The following is a 19194-nucleotide window of genomic DNA, read 5'->3' as shown; positions in this document are numbered from 1 at the left end:
GATCAAAGTAAATTATTGACCTGTGAAAACCATTAAACCTATTAAATGAGAATCTATTTTTGGCTAAGTGTAAGAAAAATTGAACTTTTAAGAAGTGACGTAAATTTTCACAAAACAAGTCTCTGGATAGCAATTTTCTCTCCTCTGTTAGGTTATGATAGAAAAGTGAGGCGTTCATGAAAATCATCTGCTTGATTGAGATTGATGTATGTACTCATTAATTTCTTTATCATGCAATGTGACTTTTATGACTGGCCTTTCTATTGAGTGCTATGATCATTAATGGGCCACTCTTCCAAACCTCTCCTTCCTATTCGTTTTTTATTCTTACGAGATACGTCTCGGTTACCCCAAAAAATACAAAAAGTCATGCCATCGACCCCCTCTAAAATCGTCTGAAACCCTAGGAAATATTATCGAAACTCTAAATTTTCAATTTTATATCTATTATAGTGTTGCCAACTGCCACTATGCCTCTACTTATTTGGGGTATTGGTGGTTATAAAATCAGGGATGGTTATAGAAACTATACGAAACTCAAAACCGGTAAAATTTTAATAGTTTCGTTCCCGGGAGCGAAATGTAGAAACGAAATGAAATGGATTTAAAACCGGGGAGGGTCGAAACGAAATTGGAGTCAAAACTACTTCGGGTTAGAACTAAACTAAAACTCTAGGACGAAACGGAACGCAGATAATTTTTTTCACCGGAGAGGCCACGTGCTTCACCTTCGAAAAGTTTAGTTTTGACCCTCACACCGAGTACGAAGTATGGTTGAATGAAGTAGAGGTTCGGCCTACCGCCATTAGATCCATGGGGCACTCATATTTTTACCACTGACAGGAGAACAGTGAACACAAACTGGCCATTCCAGTTTGAAGCTCGATGTTTAAACCTCTCTATGTCAAGCATAATGGGTCGAAACTATTCCCTCTCATTCCCCTGCAACTCGACTTCTGGTATCGAAACTTAACTATGAGCTGCGGAGTTTCGATTAATGTAGCTTCATTCTCGGGAGTAAAGTTTTGTCTCGGGTCGATGCTAAACTCCTTGATGATTATAACTTCGTGCGGGAATGAAACTAAACCTAGGAATCGTATTTTCGTTTCCCTCCGGGTCGAAACGAAACATTTTCGTTTCGTTTCACTTTCCATCCCTGTATAAAACTCGATGGTAATGAGGTATTTGAGCATCGCGGAGAAGATTGGTAATGGAACCGAAGTTATTCTGACGGCCATTACTCCACATCTTTCAACAGTTAGAGAACCTGGAAGCCAAGAACTGTTTGGTATTCCTAGGATTCATTTGAAGTAGATAGATATCACCCAAAAATACGATCCTTAAATCCTTGCGCTGAAAAGACGAGTCTAGCTCGTCATGAGCAACTGATGCCAAATCACGCAATGACGAGTGTATAGCCGGTTATCAGAGTTTCAAAATTTTAGCTCTATTAAGCGGAGCAATATTAATATTTTGAAAGTTTAACAATGTTACAATATCCGTATGGTACATAAGGAACTCATATTTAATGAAATATGATGCATTGGAAGAAATAAAATGATTTTGTGAGAGTAGCGATAGCTGTCTGTGTTCTCAATATATTTAACTAGAAACTTTACAATATGAAATTATAATAACTTTTTATTTCACTGCTCTCGTTGATTACAAACTACAAAATATCATGTTATTACCCACCATTTCATTTAAAAAGAACCACAGAAAAAATTAATAGAGGACAAGAGCACGACTTTCAGTAAATACATTGAAGTGGAAGGGGATAAGGAACGAACAGCAGACGATATTTTTAATAACTGGCAAACTGACCGGAAAAAACTTGGAAGGTTTTGATTTTTTCTATGAGTTGATCTGCTTTAAGTGGCCCAAATGACGACCGCCTCCCGGAAACGTACTCTCAAATCATATTCAAAGAGAAAAAAGTCAATTAGAATTATCAGTATCGAAGAACAGGTTTTGGCTGCAAGATCCCCTTATCACCTTAAGCAATTAATCTGCCTTAAGATCAGCCTTAGGCAGTGGCGAATCTATTGGGGAGAGGCGGTGGCTGAAGGGGCTATAGCCCCCCTTAGGTATGCAATTTACACTAGATAGAATGGTAATATTTTTCCGACCCCTCTACTGCTGGAATTTTAACCCCCACTTAGCCCCCCCCCTTTTTACTATCCTGGATCCGCCACTGGCCTTAGGTATGTCTTCTTATTTCTCTTCTATCACCGATGTTTTTTCCAGCCAGATAAATTGTTTTCATTGACCCTGACAAGCATTTGTAAGGGTATTATCGAGGATAATAGATACTCTCTTAATAATCATATCCATAGTTTACCATCGAGTGAATCCTGCACGAATTGTGAGAGCTTCTTCAAAATACGAGTTGAGATGAACGTTAAGTTCTTCTAGTTAACTTTGAATAATAGTACTGATTCCTTCGTTCATTACTGTGCGTATTTTATCTGCAACCATTTTAGTGTACTCTAGTGGAGTTTTCTATAGTGAGTGTTATAGATTTCTAATTATGGATGTGTATAAATTATTATTATTGTTATCCATGTAGCTGCTGATTCTGCTGATTCATCGCCATGTTATATATACAATATGATATTGATTCCCATTTAAACATTTATGAATTTTTTATTTTTGTTGAATACAAAAAACAGCTATGGTAACGGAAAAAACCACTGCGGCATTTATTATTATTTATATTCTTTATTCATTGTGGAGTGCTTGGGCATCAACGGACTTCGTTAGTCTATATATGCAAAAGAATATGTCTCTTTGTCTGTCCGCTATGCGTTTCCATACGGCGTAACAGATTGCAACCAAAGTTACCTCGTAGGTGCATATCATGATCCCAAACCCCATAGTACTACTATTGGTTGCATCCGACGCGTAATTTGCGTTGCTTTTTCTTAACCGTTGTTACGTCACGTCATACAACTTCTGCGGTTGGACATCCTGCCGGTAGGCACACCTCTTGCAACACTTAAAGAGAAAACATGTAGATCCTGCAATGCAAACATGAATTCCAAGGTCCAAATTTCCCAATTCTCTGGGTATTATCCTTCCCGAGCATCGCCGGATGGCTTCTTTATATAGTATTATTATAAATTTAAACTGAGCAGCATGAGTTCGGGTGCGAGACCGTAGTAAGTGGAAGGGGCCCAGGGGTGAACACCCCCTTTAAATGCTCAGAAGATTCGATATTAAGGTTAGGTACCTATTTAACTGAACTGCTTTCGAAATGAATCCCCTAAAACATTTTTTATGCCTGCGGCCTTGATCCGACACATGATCTTTTCGATGGTGACGTACACATAATGTGATCTGTTGCACTTGCAATCAAATTTGTATGTTGGGGAGGCAGTAAGGGAGGCCTGGGAAAAGTCCAATTTAGAGGTGAAAAGGGATCGGATTGATTGTCGATCATCAGGATGATGATGAGATGAAGGAATACAGATTAAACTGAGGTCGGCATTGAAAATTAGAAGCGTGGATTTGAAAAAAACGTTGAAGATTACTAAGTGTCACCATCATTTCGCATTAAAACTTTGCACTGTGACAGAAAAGGAAATTTTTACATGTACGAGTTTCTGCTCAAGACTCCAGTGGGACTTAGTTTTCGATATATTATTTATAGTAAGTACTAGTAGAATGTGTAGAATTTTAGTATCTGCGGTACTTAAATACCACAATACAGTGGCAGTAAAGACTCCGTAAATATGAATGGGGCAAGTTCAAAAAATAAATGAATAATTCAACATCAATTGAGCAGTTGATTTTCACTTAAGGTCTCAATATTTATCAAAATGTACTAGTGGAGAGAAAATTACTACCTAGAGACTTGCTTTGTTAAAAGATTTTACCACTTGTGCGAATTTCATTTTTTTCATACTCAGCCAAAAATGTTTCAGCTGAATTCTAGCGCGCTTTATACATCCACTCTTTTACTCTGTAGCGGTTACAGAAAAAACTCGAGGGGAGTCGCAAAAGATATCTTGAGTTACTTTTAATTTTATCCTAATGAAAAATAATAAGTCACATGCAGAGTTGAAGAAAATTTAAATTAAATTTATAACACACATATACAAGACAATGCCATCTTATGATATAAAAAAGTTATAATTGTGGTTCGGCAATGTTTGGCAATACGGGCGGACCCCCTGCGCCCCCCATCTGTATCCGCCTCTGATGTTACTACTCAGGTCAACTTATGAAAATTCTTAGGTGTAAAATGACCAATTTATCAATGCTTTACAACATTTTGGTGTGCATGAAGAGGTATATGATTCAAAGCACGTTCTTAGGAAAAAAATGTGGAAAATAATTTAAGGCGCAATTAAGTAGCACCGTTTTTTCTTTTTAAAACGGTCTGGAGGTATTTATTTTGAGGCGAGTATACACAAAAAATGAAGATCCAAATCTGAGGCATAGTACTTTAATTAATCGTTTAATCGTTAGTTGATTGAAGTGTAATGACCGTGGTACTTTTGTGCCCAAGGAGATTTTATATCCTTGCATGTTATCTTCCTCATAGTGATAGTATCAATGCGGAAATGCACAGAGTAATCCGAAAGATCACAATGTACATGGTCTCCAAGGGTGGAAAAATCTTATTGAAACATATTTTTATAAATTTTCGAGAAGAAGCTACATCGTGAGTGATTTACGGCGAGGTTATCAATGTTATGTCGTCAGTTACATAATTCAGGAAATAGTCTAACACTACAATCCTCAAGCTAACTATGCGTGTAGCTAAGAAAGGTTAACTGCTCGTGAAAGATATGCCAGGATTTCTTCATCAATTCGCAATAGGTATTTATATCCGCATTATGTGCTGTTATAATTTCCACATCAAAATGATAGTTTTAACCACTATATTCTTGATGGTTATAATCCACTCTTCATAGTTTAATAGGGTTGATGTATTGTACAATGGTTGCATCTATCATAAAAGTTTATCGCAGTTTGTTTTGCCAAAACTTTTCGTAGGCCTCTCTATCATTTTCATGATTTCAGAAAGCCCTTGTAGAAGTACTCATACCTATATCAAAAGGCTTGGAGATAAGGTGAAAAACGGACAATATTGACTACTGAGGATATTGCCCATGAAGGTATGACTCTTAATGGACAAGAGAGGCTAGATTATTGTGATTGATTTCTATCTCCCGCTGTGTCTTCGCATTTTCTTGATAAACACTGATTAGACTGTTTGCAATGACTTCCTGAAATAATGGTGCTAGCTTAGGCGGTAATTTGAGTTTCTTGTGCTTCCCAGTCTATTGCACGTTAATCATAAAAGGCTTTTTCCTTCATTTGCACATACCTGGTACCCCGGTTTACCCTGGTAAATACCTTCAGAGTTTTTAGGTGGTGGAGTAAGGTTTGCTGCCCCAGTCATTTCTGGTAAACTGGAGACGTCGTAAATATGAATTTTGTTTTCCGAAGAAAGTTTTTATTTCACCAGTTTAGCATCAAATTAGAATGCATTTCGTATATAAATCCAGGTTTATCAATTTTTTTGCTGAATATTATCGACAATACCATTATATTTGGTAGGGGTACTATTCCCACTAGCCACTCTGAGATTTATCGAGACCCGACTGTCTCTTATGGCAGTGATTTCATCCAAAACCTTAGAGAAATTATCCTAGGTACGTATGTTGTTTATTGTAAAAAGTCTCTCCTCAGCGCCTTCCTTGTTTGAGCAAGCCATTGAGATTCCCGACATCATCATATCACCTAGTCATTTTAATGATTTTTTTACTCAGTATTCTCTGCGTTTGGTTTAATTTCTTTATTTATTACTCGTTACTATGCCGTTTAAAAATGGAAGTATTTCTGTATGCGGAAATATAATTAAATAAATAGGGTGGTTTCCTATTTTTTAAATGCCTAAATGGAAAGATTATTACTCCTGGAGTACGTATTTCACGCTTTTAGATTTTTGAATGACTGTATACATTTTTCGCGATTTAATGGAAAGTGAAAAATTTCAAGCGCGCGAAAACACTACGGCTAAGTATGAATGCTGGGAAAAGGAAGTGTGACGTCATTATGGTTCCAGCTGCCGCTGAGTGAGGCCACATTGGTGCGAGGCTATAGGCGCCAATACGATGCAGGCTGCTAGCAGGTAGGGCTTGATTTAAATAAGGATTATCAATACCCTTTCGACCATGGGCAATTCTAATAGGTGATTATTAAGAAGTGTTTCCCTGAGCTCTATGCCACATGCATGCATTGGTAATCTTAGACGATGTAAACCTCTTGACTACTCGCATAGAATCAAAGCCCCTGTGACGTCACGTGTAGTGGCATCCCATGGGTGCCAATATAGCCTTTTTCAAATGTGGTTAAAATTGACCATTAACATTCGTATAAACTGGGATTTCTAAAACCAAATAATTTGTATATATTTGCACTAATGGTGGGTAACGTATCACACCAATGCTTTTCGTTTTCTTTGATGAAGGAAACTACCCTAATGCCGCCACTACAAAGTGACTGTAACGTTAACGTAAATTGCCTTGAAAACTGCATGGAAGTGAGTTCACCGGAACAGAGGTTTGGACTTTGTATATCCGTGCCAACTCGTACACCGAAACTTGTCGGGTGCATAATGATAAAGCGCATTTGAGTCACGCTAACGATTGCACTGCATTGTCCCTCATAATCGTCAATTGGGTCAGTAATCGAATCCAACGTTTGATTATCTACAGCTGATCATTCTCTTTTGGGAACGGTGTTGCGACTGCAAGTGACTATGCTTTATCTCCATTCGCGCCATCATGACCAACGTTATCAGAAAGACTCAATCCGAGAACTCATTAAAATACAAAGCAAAGCTGCATGATTCGTCGGAAACTGCTGAAGGGCGGACAGAAAGCATTACGCACCTTTTCTACGAATTAGACTTGGAGGCGCTAGAGCCTTGGAGGCTCCGTGCTACTGTTCCTACCAAAGGTATAGAAACTCGAGGGCGCTGGCTGCATTGTCACTTAGCAACAGCAAGGTGCTGACGGCCGCTGATGTTACTGATCGTTACCGCTATTGTCGCTCATCGTTTCGCGTAAAAATATAAAAATCATTATAAAATCAACGCATGAATTAAACCATTGATAATGCATGTATATAGATACGAAAGAATAGCCAAGGACAGCAATATCAAAATTCACCTCGTGCGGGCAAACGTTGCTTAGAAAATCTTGTTTCATTAAAAAATACAATAATAATTGTTTTATTTGTTAAAAACGTAAGAAACGTAAAATTAACACTAAAAGAGCCTTTCTGTATAACTTATACATGATACATATTTGGTAAAGTTCGTAATGCGCGTTTACCGTTTCCAATGTTTAAAGTTAAGGTTTACTTGGAAAGGAGTAAAAAACCGGTATATTTTCAGTTTATGTATGTACTATTAGCTATATTTAACTGATAGGTTAAAAACATAACAACCATATTAATCAACGCGCAATATAACAAGGAAATTAATGGTATAAAAATCATAGAAATAGATTAAGGGATATGAACGTTTAAACTCGAGAATAAAAACTGTAAGAATCGTTAAAATAAGTAATATTATGTTTTTTATTAATAAAAATATCTTCATCATTATGATGCATTTTGTTGTCCATTCATGAAATTAATTATTCAATGAATGATTTATTGTAGTTCAAACAGTTATTTCAACTTTCATGCATTTTGTTTAACCATTCCAAAATGGTGTCAGTAATACGCCGCGCGACAAATAGCGTTCCAATATTTTTTCCAACGCGACTGACGGGGGGGGAGGGGGGGGGGGTTTCACTGCGGAAGCCTCCATATTAATTTCAAGTCTCTGTATTTCTGGCACGGATAGTAGGCTTAGTTCGTTTGAGCAGTCAACTCATTACATGACTCAGAAAAAATCTCTGTTTGCGATCGATATATTTCGGTTCGTTGCTCCGATGGTCGTCTCTAGCAATCCAGTGAAAAACTTTGTCGATATATCAACTTGTTTCCTCTGGAATACCCTTAACCATATACCTACAATGGGTGGTAGCGAGGTCAGAATGTAATATGGTTCAATTTTTACGAGTGACCTTGATTAAAAGGATGAATCTTCTGGGCAAGTATGTTTTTTGATGAAGGAAAGTTGACCTAATCGATACCCTTTTTGTTTACTTGTGTGATACTTGCATGTAATTTACAAACATAAGGCGTCGATATTAATGTATTTCGTACCAGTTTCGTTCCGTCAATGGGCTTATTTCGTCGGGATGTAAAAATAAACTAATAAGTGGATAAAGTTAGTGCAATCTGGGACAACATATTTGTGACAATTCGACAGCAAAAAGGTGTGCGGGTTTTCTGAAAGAGCCTCATATGATCAGAATGGTAGGATGTACCTCTTTGGCTACGTTGGGCGGAAATGGATTAAGAATAGATATCTTTAAGACCGACACCGAGAGTATTATGTTACAACCTCGTTTTATTTTTAGGTCCGACTGTGATGTTAAAGTAAGAGAGATATTTTGCCTAACGGATAGGTTTATGGTCGGCAAACCTACCTCTTGCGTTCGCATGCGGCTCTTTCGATATCAATTTGCAGTTATTTCGATCTCTAATTGCGGCCTTCTTGTTCCCTGAGGAAAAATTAAAAATATATTTTCGTAGGGTTCATTTGGGTTCCGTTTAGACCAGGGATCTTCAACCTTTTTTAATGCAAAATATCTACTTTACATCGTCTAAATGGCCACAATGCTGCACGTCACTTTATTACCACATAAATTAAAAAAAATATTTCAAAGTGCAATAATATTTATTGGCTGAAAAGTAAAATCAATCAATGCGATGGCTGACATTGTTTAATTTTGACGAGTGAGTCGAGGTATATATTTTACATTGTGTGGCGCGATACCATATTTTCTTTAGCCTCTAGGGGATCAAAGAAATTAGCCGGCGGGCCGTGGGTAGAACACCCTTGGTTAAGACTGATAATCCTAAAAAATTGGGGGGGGGAGACTGTTTGGACGCCAGCACGATACGGCCTTGATGAGCGGAAACATGCTGTGTACCTGGTGGGTTCCTATGAAATAGAAAATGAAAAATTTTGTCTGCGCTTGCATCAATCTGAAACATACATGGGGCATCATTTCTTTTATCTGTTGATGTTGATCTCTTACTGCTTACTAATAATTTACCAGCAATCTTATTGAGACTTTCCCGTTATCTGTCTTAGCCTTTCAAAATTCTGTTCCCCTTCAGTATAGTACAATATATCCACGTGCATGTAATTCACAAGCAGTATGCGTCAATATTGAATTGGCGTTACGCACCCGTCTCTATTGGATTCTTTCGACGTGCTTAAAAAATAAAATAATAAGTACCTATTCTTTTTATCCAACCTCCACCAAAAATAAACCTCCACCTCTTCTTTTTATCATTAAACTATTTTATGTTTTCGCCAGCTTAGGTGAAATCTTTCTCCTTTCCTCCCTCATCATAAATACAATGTTTTCTATCTTACTGAGAGTCATAAAAGAATCCAGTGAAATCCGTTTTCTATTGAATAATAAATTAGATATTTAAACGAATAATGTGATTGCTAATAAAAACAATAATAGTACCATGGAGCAAGAACAGCCATACGTTTATTTTATAAACGATGTATTTCGAATTGATAAATGTTAATATGCCTCTGAAAAATAAAAAAGGTAGGATATATAAGTAGTAATTTCATAGCCTAATTATTAAAGTTTCTTGTTGTTTTATGTATCTCAGTAGACTAAGCCTTCGTCTTCTGGTTAATTCTAAAGGAAATTGGAGCTTTTCTCAGCTAATGAAAATCTTTATTAAAGTGACGCTCTTATTAGTTTCTGTGAGCTAACGTAGTTTAGTTTCTGAGAGTTACGTCAAGTTAAGTCGTTATAAGTTTCTGTGAGAAAGCCTTGAAGCTTACGTTTTAAGATTAAGTTTCCACTGACGTCAATCGTTAAACTGGCCTTTACCTGAATATTTTCCAAGTCACCTCATTTGATATGAATTTTCACCGTGTGCAGTAATAAACCGAAGGAAAAATTCATCGGCCACCTGCATCCACTTATGCCGAGTAATCCTTTTTTATCAGGTACCGAGAAACGGATTTTCATGGTGATTTATTGAGAACTCTTATCTGAAATATTGTGCATACGACAATGCAATCTATCTTCACTGCATGCGTCGGGCGAATAACTGCATGTTCAAGGAGTAACTGGCTAGCGATTTCTCCCACCTCTTTACGTTTTGCTTGTCGTCATGGTGTTATACCCTCACATACTCCACTCCTCAAGTGCGTGGTACCAGCAGCGAAGCTAGGAATTAAAGCTTGGGGGGGGGGGGGCAGTGGCGCAGCGAGGGGGGTTTTGGGGGTTAAAGCCTCCCCCAGAGTTCAGAGAAATTTTTAAGTTTAAGCCATTTTACTTAATTGGTTTGATATTACTAATATAACCTCGAGCCCGAGCCCCCTCAATAATTCGTTGTGGGCGTGATGAAATAATGTTTCAGGCTTGTCGATTTTCCCCGGAGTGTCTAGATATCGTGATTCGAGTTATCAGGGTTCTAATGTTGATCATATGCCTCTTCTAAAATGCTTGAAAAACTTAAAACTCACTACTTATAAAATTTCCCGGGGCAAGATCCCCGGTTTGGGCCCCCCCAATATTTTTTGTAAGCCGGCGTTCCTGAATATAACGCTTACTAACTTTGGCACGTTATAGTGATCGGGAAACTCTCAAATTGATTTGACTCTGCTCTTCACTCGACTCAAGGGAAGCACAGAGGAGGCCCAATTCCATCATATCACTGTTGCCACTTTGGTATCATTTTAATCGGTTTTCAAAAATGTCCGTGGCGAGGTGATGAGTGCAATGCGATCCACTTTATTTCCAATATTTTGCAGAATGGTCTTTGCAAATGCAAGGGATAGCATTGAGCTTTTATTAATTTGATAGATCACATAATTTTTTTGTAAATTTCGGTTTACTTCCTTAATTATACAGGGATGCCGACTTAAGAAAATATTCGGGGGGCCGAAACGGGGGATCTTGCTTCAGGAAATATTATATATATTATATATATTACATATAATATAATATTTCCTGGAAATGTTATATTATATTTTATAAATAGTGAGTTTTAAGTTTTTTAAATCATTTTAGAAGAGTATTATGATCAACATTAGAACCCTGATCACTCGAACCTCGATATCAGAACACTCCGGGGAAAATCGACAAGGCTGATACATTTTTCCTCTCACCCATAACGAATTTTGGAGGGGGTTTGGGTCCCCTCAGGCCCCATGGAGTCGGCGCCACTGTAATTATACCTTATTTTCCCGAAAAACTCGGATCACTTTGTCCGTCAGGGACGCTAGTGGCGACTTTTGTAAACCCATTTAAATGCGCGATGGGTGACAACACATTTAGAGGCCGACTTGAGGATCCTCTTTTGTAATATTCGTGACTCGACTGTTCTACTATGCAATATTTTCTTAATTTCATATGTCCTCTGTTTTACAGCCTTTTTATATGCAACTAATTGAGGCTCTTCCTTCTTCATTCTTCCAATATACCTCTTCCTCATCGTTCAATCGAGTGCTATAATATGGACTTCTCTCATAGAGGTTTTAGAAGTTTTCTGTTTTCTATTACTCGTTCGTTTTTTAGTAGTTCGATCAATTCGACTTTCATCATTCTTTTGTAGATACTCATTCCAATTTTTCCATCCTCTACCCCTGTATTACCTGCTTTTGTCTACATCAATTTCATAGTTTCTTAAAAACTGTGTACTAGGGGAGTGTCCGGAATCCGGGTCATAGAATTCTATCAAACTTTGCAGTTTTATAGTCCATCGGGCGCTGTTATCGAGTGACCCCTCTTCTTGGTACGCACTTAAACATTTACAGATGACAAGTATTTCCTTTCAGAAAGACAACTGGTTACGTATTACCGTGATTTGATTTATTTTTTATTTTATTCTCAAACCACCGGATACAGATTTAATTACACGGGAGTGTTCTACAAATGTAGCAAGTCAACGTACACGAACAACCATGCCCTGGACCTGGGAAACTACCCAGGCGGGACTCGAATCCGCGACCTTTTGTTTGGCAGGCGAGGACTTTTCCCCGCCGCTACCGAGTTGCATAATTTCAGATGGGGATCCAACGTGTGGCTGATTTCCAAATCACAGATTTTGTCAAATTTTCAGACATCAACAAAGTAAGTAAGTGAAGTAAGTGCGTCATTGATTAAAAATTATTTATTTAATCAAATTGAAATAATTTAAAGAATTTTTTATACAGTTTCTTCGAACCTAGCTTGGCCTAGGCGAGCGCGGCTTGACCTAGCCTCCAGGTGTCCGCCGGTTACCCCGCCGCCATCGAGGCCGGCAATCTAGTGGTTATGATGTTCGATTTTCACGTCAGTTTCCCAAGATCGAGTGTTGCTGCTGCACATTTTTTCAGCTTCTCTTTATACTTTTCCAATTACAGGAGCCTGCTATTCACAATTATTTTCATGATTTCACTGAAAATTTTACTTCTGTGCGTAGAAATGTTTGATTGTGCTCAAGCGTCATCTGATGTTTTCCCATTTTTTCACTCGGAAACTTCCTGTGAATTATGTTACATCCGTGTCGCAACACGACGCATATTTACGCTTTTATGCTGCAATGGACTCAAACTCTCTCAAAACTGTCCGTCGTTCTGAAGGGAATACATTTCATGTAATAATGTTTAAATGCGTTTTTTTAATATCGATATATTAACCTCATATGGGGGTGATTCGACGACAGCGACCGTTGGACTCTAACACTGTAAAGTTCGATTAATTTCTGGGACCCAGATTTTAGACAGTACCCTTGTGAGATCTTGTAAGTTCTTAAAACTCGTGGTCAAACTTGTAACAATTCTTGTTATGACGTGAAGAAACAAAGTGAGTCACGTGATATTGGACAACAATAGGGTAGTTTCCTTCATCAAAGAAAACGAAAGTCATTGATGACGATTCGTTACCCACCATTACTGTATTCATAATATACAAATTATTTCGTTTTAGAAATACCGGTTTAGACGAATGGCAGTGGTCCATTTTTATCCTCATTTGAAAAGGGCCAGATTGGCGCCCATGCGATGCCACTCCATGTGACGTCACAGGGACCTAGTTTCTATAGGAGAAGATAGGAGTTATACGTCGTCTGAGGTTACCAATGCATGCATGAGGCGCAGAGCTCAGGGAAACATGTCTTAATAATCACCTATTAAAACTAACTAAGGCCGGAAAGTTTTCTTCATTTGATAAGGTATTAATAATCCTTATTTAAGCCAAGCGCTACCAGCCAGCAGGGTACTCAGCTACCCCCTAGCAGCCTGCGACGTATCACCGCTAAGCCTCGCCTCAAGGTCACCTCACCGGGCGGGAGGGGGAACCAGAAATACGAGAGACGTACGGAGATATTTCCCGGCATTCATACTTAAGCGTCGCGTTTTCGCGCGCTTGAAAATTTTCACTTTTCATTTAATCGCGAAAAATAGATATTGTCATTTAAAAATCTAAAAGTGTGAAATACGTACTCCAGGAGTAATAATCTCTCGATTAAGGCAATAAAAAAATAATAGGAAACCACCCTATTCTTGTTGACGGCGCGAAAAAAACTAAAATTGAGTATTGTAATAAGAATATTGAAGTTCGGTTACATGCGTCTTTGCTCCAGATGTTTCCCCTTAAGTACTCATTAATTATGCTCGCAATTTGTTTTTAATGTGATTTTTCAAGTAAGATAAAGAACACATAACCTCTGTCTTCCTCCCGATATTCTTCGTGAGTACTTTTCCTGGACATTTTTATTTGAAATTTGTGTTTATTAGATTAGTGAAGTAACGGTACGTGTCGTCGCTTCCGATTTTCTTCGTCAGTACCCTTCGTGGACAAGTGTGTTTGTAATTTTTACTTATTTTATTTGACATAAGCCGAGCTAAAAAAGAGCACTATGTGTGAAACATTGTGAAAACGACACAATGTGTTGAAACCATGGTCGGTTGTTGAGTGTTGAATTAAAAAGTGTGGAAATTTCCATTTGTGTTCTACATCATGGATATAGCGAACTTCCAGAAAAGTTTGCCTGAAACGATTTTATAAAAACTCATTTGTTATTATTTGGATTGCCAACGATTTTTCTTAGAATATTTGCTGGGACTATGATACTGTTTTTCTTCTTGCTTTATCTATCGCTCACTACTCATCTCCCCGGATAAAACAACTCATTCCAGTCCTTATTTTTCTGATAAAATGTTGGCTTTGTCTTCCTATCTCCGACTGTAGACTTGAATTCGAGCTTTCTTTTCCCTTAGCAGGTGCATTTAAAGCTACAAAACAGAAGAAACTTAGGAGCATTTATCGTATGAAATTCAAATCACTCTGTCTGAAACAAGAAGGTGAACTTAAAAAAATTCTGTCTTGGCTATGACTGCTGTGTCATCAGTAAATATACAATTTTTAAGTGGATGTTTCTTTTGTAGCTCTGCCGCTCAGAGCCTACAACCTCGTGGGCGCTCATTTTCAGATTGTTGTTTGAAGAATAGCGTATTCCCATCTAATGACATCAAAATCACTCTTAGTAGGGATTCCCCTTATAACTCTTGCCGATTTGATTATTTGGGAAGAAATTTCTATTTTGGATCGATGATTCATATTCAAGGTCCTCGGACCGTCTTGCGCCGTGACGAATGTTATGTGGTATCATAACATATGGAACTATCGAAGTATATATTTTATAACGAAATTAATCATAAATACGACCGAAAAACCACCAAGATTTGCAAAAACTAGGTGGGATTCCCGAAAGAAATTCTTCTACGTATATCAATCGGAGGCTATGATAGGAAAGAAAGAGAGATATTCCCTCCTGAAAAAATCACGATAAGAAGTCATTGGCTAGCTATTGTGTCCTTCAGAAAAATAGCTTATGCATCGCCAATTTGCCCTATCCCATTCATTTGTCAAGGCGTTGTTGTCAGAGCAGAAAATTCGTTCACAAAGTCATAACCTTAAGTGGCTCCTCAAGGCCTCAACGCTCCTTTTTTATGCCTCTATACTTGGTAAACGTTATGGAGGGATTGAGGAATCCTTTTTATGCCCTTAGTGGTCTCATGGCCATCATGCCCTGTCAAACAACCTCGTTAATATTCACTACAGAAATCCTTATCCGACAAGGACAGTCTGCTTGAATAAATAAACTCAGTAGTCTTTGTGTTTTTTTATTGTTCTGATTTGTGTCTTCTTGTTATACCATTGCTTATTTTGACTATTGTGAATTGATTTTCTAAGTAAAGTTAAATTTTCTTATTCAACAAAAGTCACTCGTTGAAATTTCACTAAATGCCAAAAAAATGTTTTCCTTATTCCTCGCTTGCTTTTTCCAGTGAACTGTCACTACAACGACATGTCTTTTTGGTAGAACAAAGTAATCATTGAGAGTTGTAGGTAAGTATAATCTCAAGAAAGCCAATAAGGCTGACAATCTCCTTCTCTACAAACTGGTTGTTTGGGGCTGCCATCATCTCCTATTATTACTTCCCCCTTTTTCCTGTGTGTCCACGGACATTGCTTTATAGGGCAGGACAAGTGTTTTTTTAATTTATAAAAACTATTATGAAATAAAAGCAACCCAAAAATACTATTATGGAATCCTTATTTTTCGTAACTTGTTTAAAGATTTTATAACAAATTATTTAGTAAAGGTTGTTAATACAATACACTCCTCTTCGAAAATCTATGTGGCACTATACATGGAAATGATGAATCATTTGTGGATATTAAATTGAGGATTTATAATTTTTTTCTTCACTAATTTGTCAATTAAAATAATAAAAGGGTACAAAAATAATTAGCCCAGTTCAATTTTGTTTTTATATTGTTGGTTTTTTAATGGCAGCCCATGAATATAATTTTTTGCGATTATGGGAGAATAACCCAGATGTATAATGAGACAAGATAGGTGCGAATAGCGCTATTTCGGCCTCTTATAGGCCCTTTTCAACGCGGAGCAGTATCTTCGCAACAACACAAGGTTGAAAACCTCTGGACAGTAATACCAGCGTTGGTGTAAAACGGACAAGCGCAATACGTTACAATCTTATTCCTGACATTCCTATTTCAAGGGCTTAAAGCTCTATTCCTCATATTCAGTTAATCATTGGCAGGTTTGCCCCGAAGATCTAAGTATCAGTCTCATGTTGATTATTCAACATAACTTTTCACACTGGTATGAATAAATTATTTTGGGAAGGTACATTGTGATAGGAAAATTTTCAACGCATTCTTAGTCCTTGTCAGAAACCTTATTTGCTGATATCACCACAGTCTAATCGTCTTTCTGTGGGCATGAATAGTTTAAAGCCATGAGCGATTGACATTTTCAAACAAATTCGGAAAAGGTCTCGAAGAGCGAATTATGGCAGCAATTTTCGGATTGAATTTTATGCTCTGGCAATAACGTTTTGTCAAATGTAATGGAGAGGCCAAATTGACGATGCATAATCTATTTTTCCGAAGAACACAATGGCTAGCCAATGACTTCTTGTCGTAATTTTTTTCGGGAGAACTTATTTATTATACTTATTTCGGGAGATACTTATTTAGAACTCTTTCCTATCATAGCCTCCGATTGATAGACGTAGAAGAATTTCTTTCGGGATTTCTACCTAGTTGGTGGAACTGATGTCAAACTTTTGATATTACTATTTCGGTGGCTAGGATGAGTTCTTGCTCTTTTCACTCCAGATATGAAATAGATTTTTTCATTTTCAGTATTATAGGAAAAGCTACTATCCAAAACGTGAATAATTTTTCTCAAATTTAAAAGATGAATCATTTAATTTTGAGCGGCTAGATTTGTAGAAAATTGGGTTGAATAATGGACTCGAGGGTCGTTTGTAGATTTTAAGGATGTAGTCATTGCGAATGGATAAATTCTAATGATCAATTCCAAAAAATATTATGACTTGGCTTTTTTATTGCCTATACGTGTCATTTAATATTTGAAAAGCAATATTATTTTTCATTTGCATATATTGTTCGGTACCATTTTTGCCTGATTTCGTTATAAAATAAATATTTTGATAGTTCCATATCTTATGCTACTTAATTAATATTTTAGTGTTGCCCTCGCCTATCGTAAAAACATGTATTTGTATAGTTTTTGGACTTCCTGTTCACCTTAGATGGTACTGAAAAATTATTTCGAGATCCTTCTTGCGTGGTATGTTCAGAACTTCAAGAAATACACGTAAAAGAACCTTACGAGTATTCTCCCTGGCGAACAATTTAGGAACTGGGAAGAAGATTTTTGAGGGAATGTAATGGTGTAAATTCTCTGCGATAAATATGAGAAGCAAGAGCACTGCCCTATGAGGGTTCTATTTTGTAGTCAAAGATGTTTCACTAGGATCTCAAGCGAAAAGGTCTCTCAGGGGACATGGAATACATGCGACTCACTTCGATTTCGAAAGACAACGGAGACGGCCGCGTTTGTCGTGTGGGTCGACTCAAGAATGTCTAAAATACTGAAAATTTAACCTCGGGCCTTCGGGGCAAACTTCCCATTTATTATGCGAAAATTTCACGTAGAAAGAAATAATTCGCCGAAACCGGGATTCGAAATCGGATCCTCTGATTTCTGGGCGAGTGCTTCAGCCAGTTAAGCTACCGAAGAATTATTTATCTTTGTGGATTATCCCGGACAAGATGGTCTTGGCAGCTAAGCATATTATGTAGGGATGTGCGAGTAGTACTTTTTCACCTCGAGTCGAGTTGAAAACTACTCGCGAATATCGAGTCCAGTCGAGTATTGTAATACACGAACTAGGCAATACAGCAATGCATATTCCAACATATTCTCATTTTTTAAAATCCCATTGCGAATTTTCTATTGTGAATTCTTAGTTTGATGTAAAAAGGGAAATATAACGGGGAACGTTAATGGTAATTGAGTCACAATTAAGAGATCAATGAAAATTAATTCGTCCTTAACAGTTACATAATCACATTTGAAACGAATTAACCTCTAGTAATACGTCGTCAATGTATGTATCCAAACTGCTCAGAGGAACCCTCAAAAAAGATATTTGTGCAATTGTAAATAAGATTGTATACGTAAATCTATCATTTAATATTTGATCCTTTCAAATTCTCATGCAGAAAAACCAAATGCTCCACATGTTTAGGCAGCAGGTTTTGACGTCTCCACGTTGCAGTATTACTGCCTCCTGAAAAATGTCTTCCGAAACACACTTGTGCCGTTGGACAAGTACTTTCTTTCCAAAGTTGCAAGGTATGGGAACCTTGGGTAGTTTTGTTGAAAGTTATATCAATGATTTATATGGATATTGAATACTCATGGAAATCTAGTGGACGAAGCGAACAAACTATAGAACTTAGCTTTAGCTTTGTTAATAAATATCTTCATAAAAAGCTTAGATAGCTTCAGAAAAAGAATTTTTCTTTATTTCTTACTTCTTTAAATCAACCATAGACTCTATTTTCTGTTAATTCAAGAGGTAAACTAAACGCAACAAAGGAATAAGCGGAAATTAACTTGGACGTACTTATTGCTCAAGACGGCTAAAAGATGTGACGTCAAGCATCGGGAAAAACCAGCATTGCCCGCTGAAACGTAAAAGTTGCATTTTTTTCTATAGAAATCCTAACAATTTTTACGTATTCCATCGGCGCTTGAGTAAAGAAAGTATGTTAGGGTAATAACGTATCGCATAAGAAAGTCTGAGCGATGCTACGGTCCACTCCAATTACTCCGAAAACGCCGCCAGGGCGGAAGACGGTCGGACGCCGAGGTTGACGAAAAGGTATTCGGCACCCGTGGTGACTACTATAGTGGTTGACTGCTACGTGTACCAAAGGTATAACTCCTTGGCCAAGACATTAGAACGACTTTATAAACTATAAACCTATATAAGCCCACTGTCGGCAGATTTCTGAACTTACTTGCCTAAACAGCTCTGTAACCAAAAGTACTCGACTCGGCATTCGTGATACTACTCGAATAACTCGAGTAGAGTACTAACTACGCGACTCGACTCGAATTTTCGAGTACTCGCACATCCCTAATATTATGCGACTTGCAGTCCAAAGGTCTACAATACGACAT

This window comes from Ischnura elegans, chromosome 12, assembly GCF_921293095.1.
Source record: "Ischnura elegans chromosome 12, ioIscEleg1.1, whole genome shotgun sequence".
In the NCBI taxonomy this organism is placed as follows: Eukaryota; Metazoa; Arthropoda; class Insecta; order Odonata; family Coenagrionidae; genus Ischnura; species Ischnura elegans.
This window is presented reverse-complemented; position numbering follows the sequence as displayed.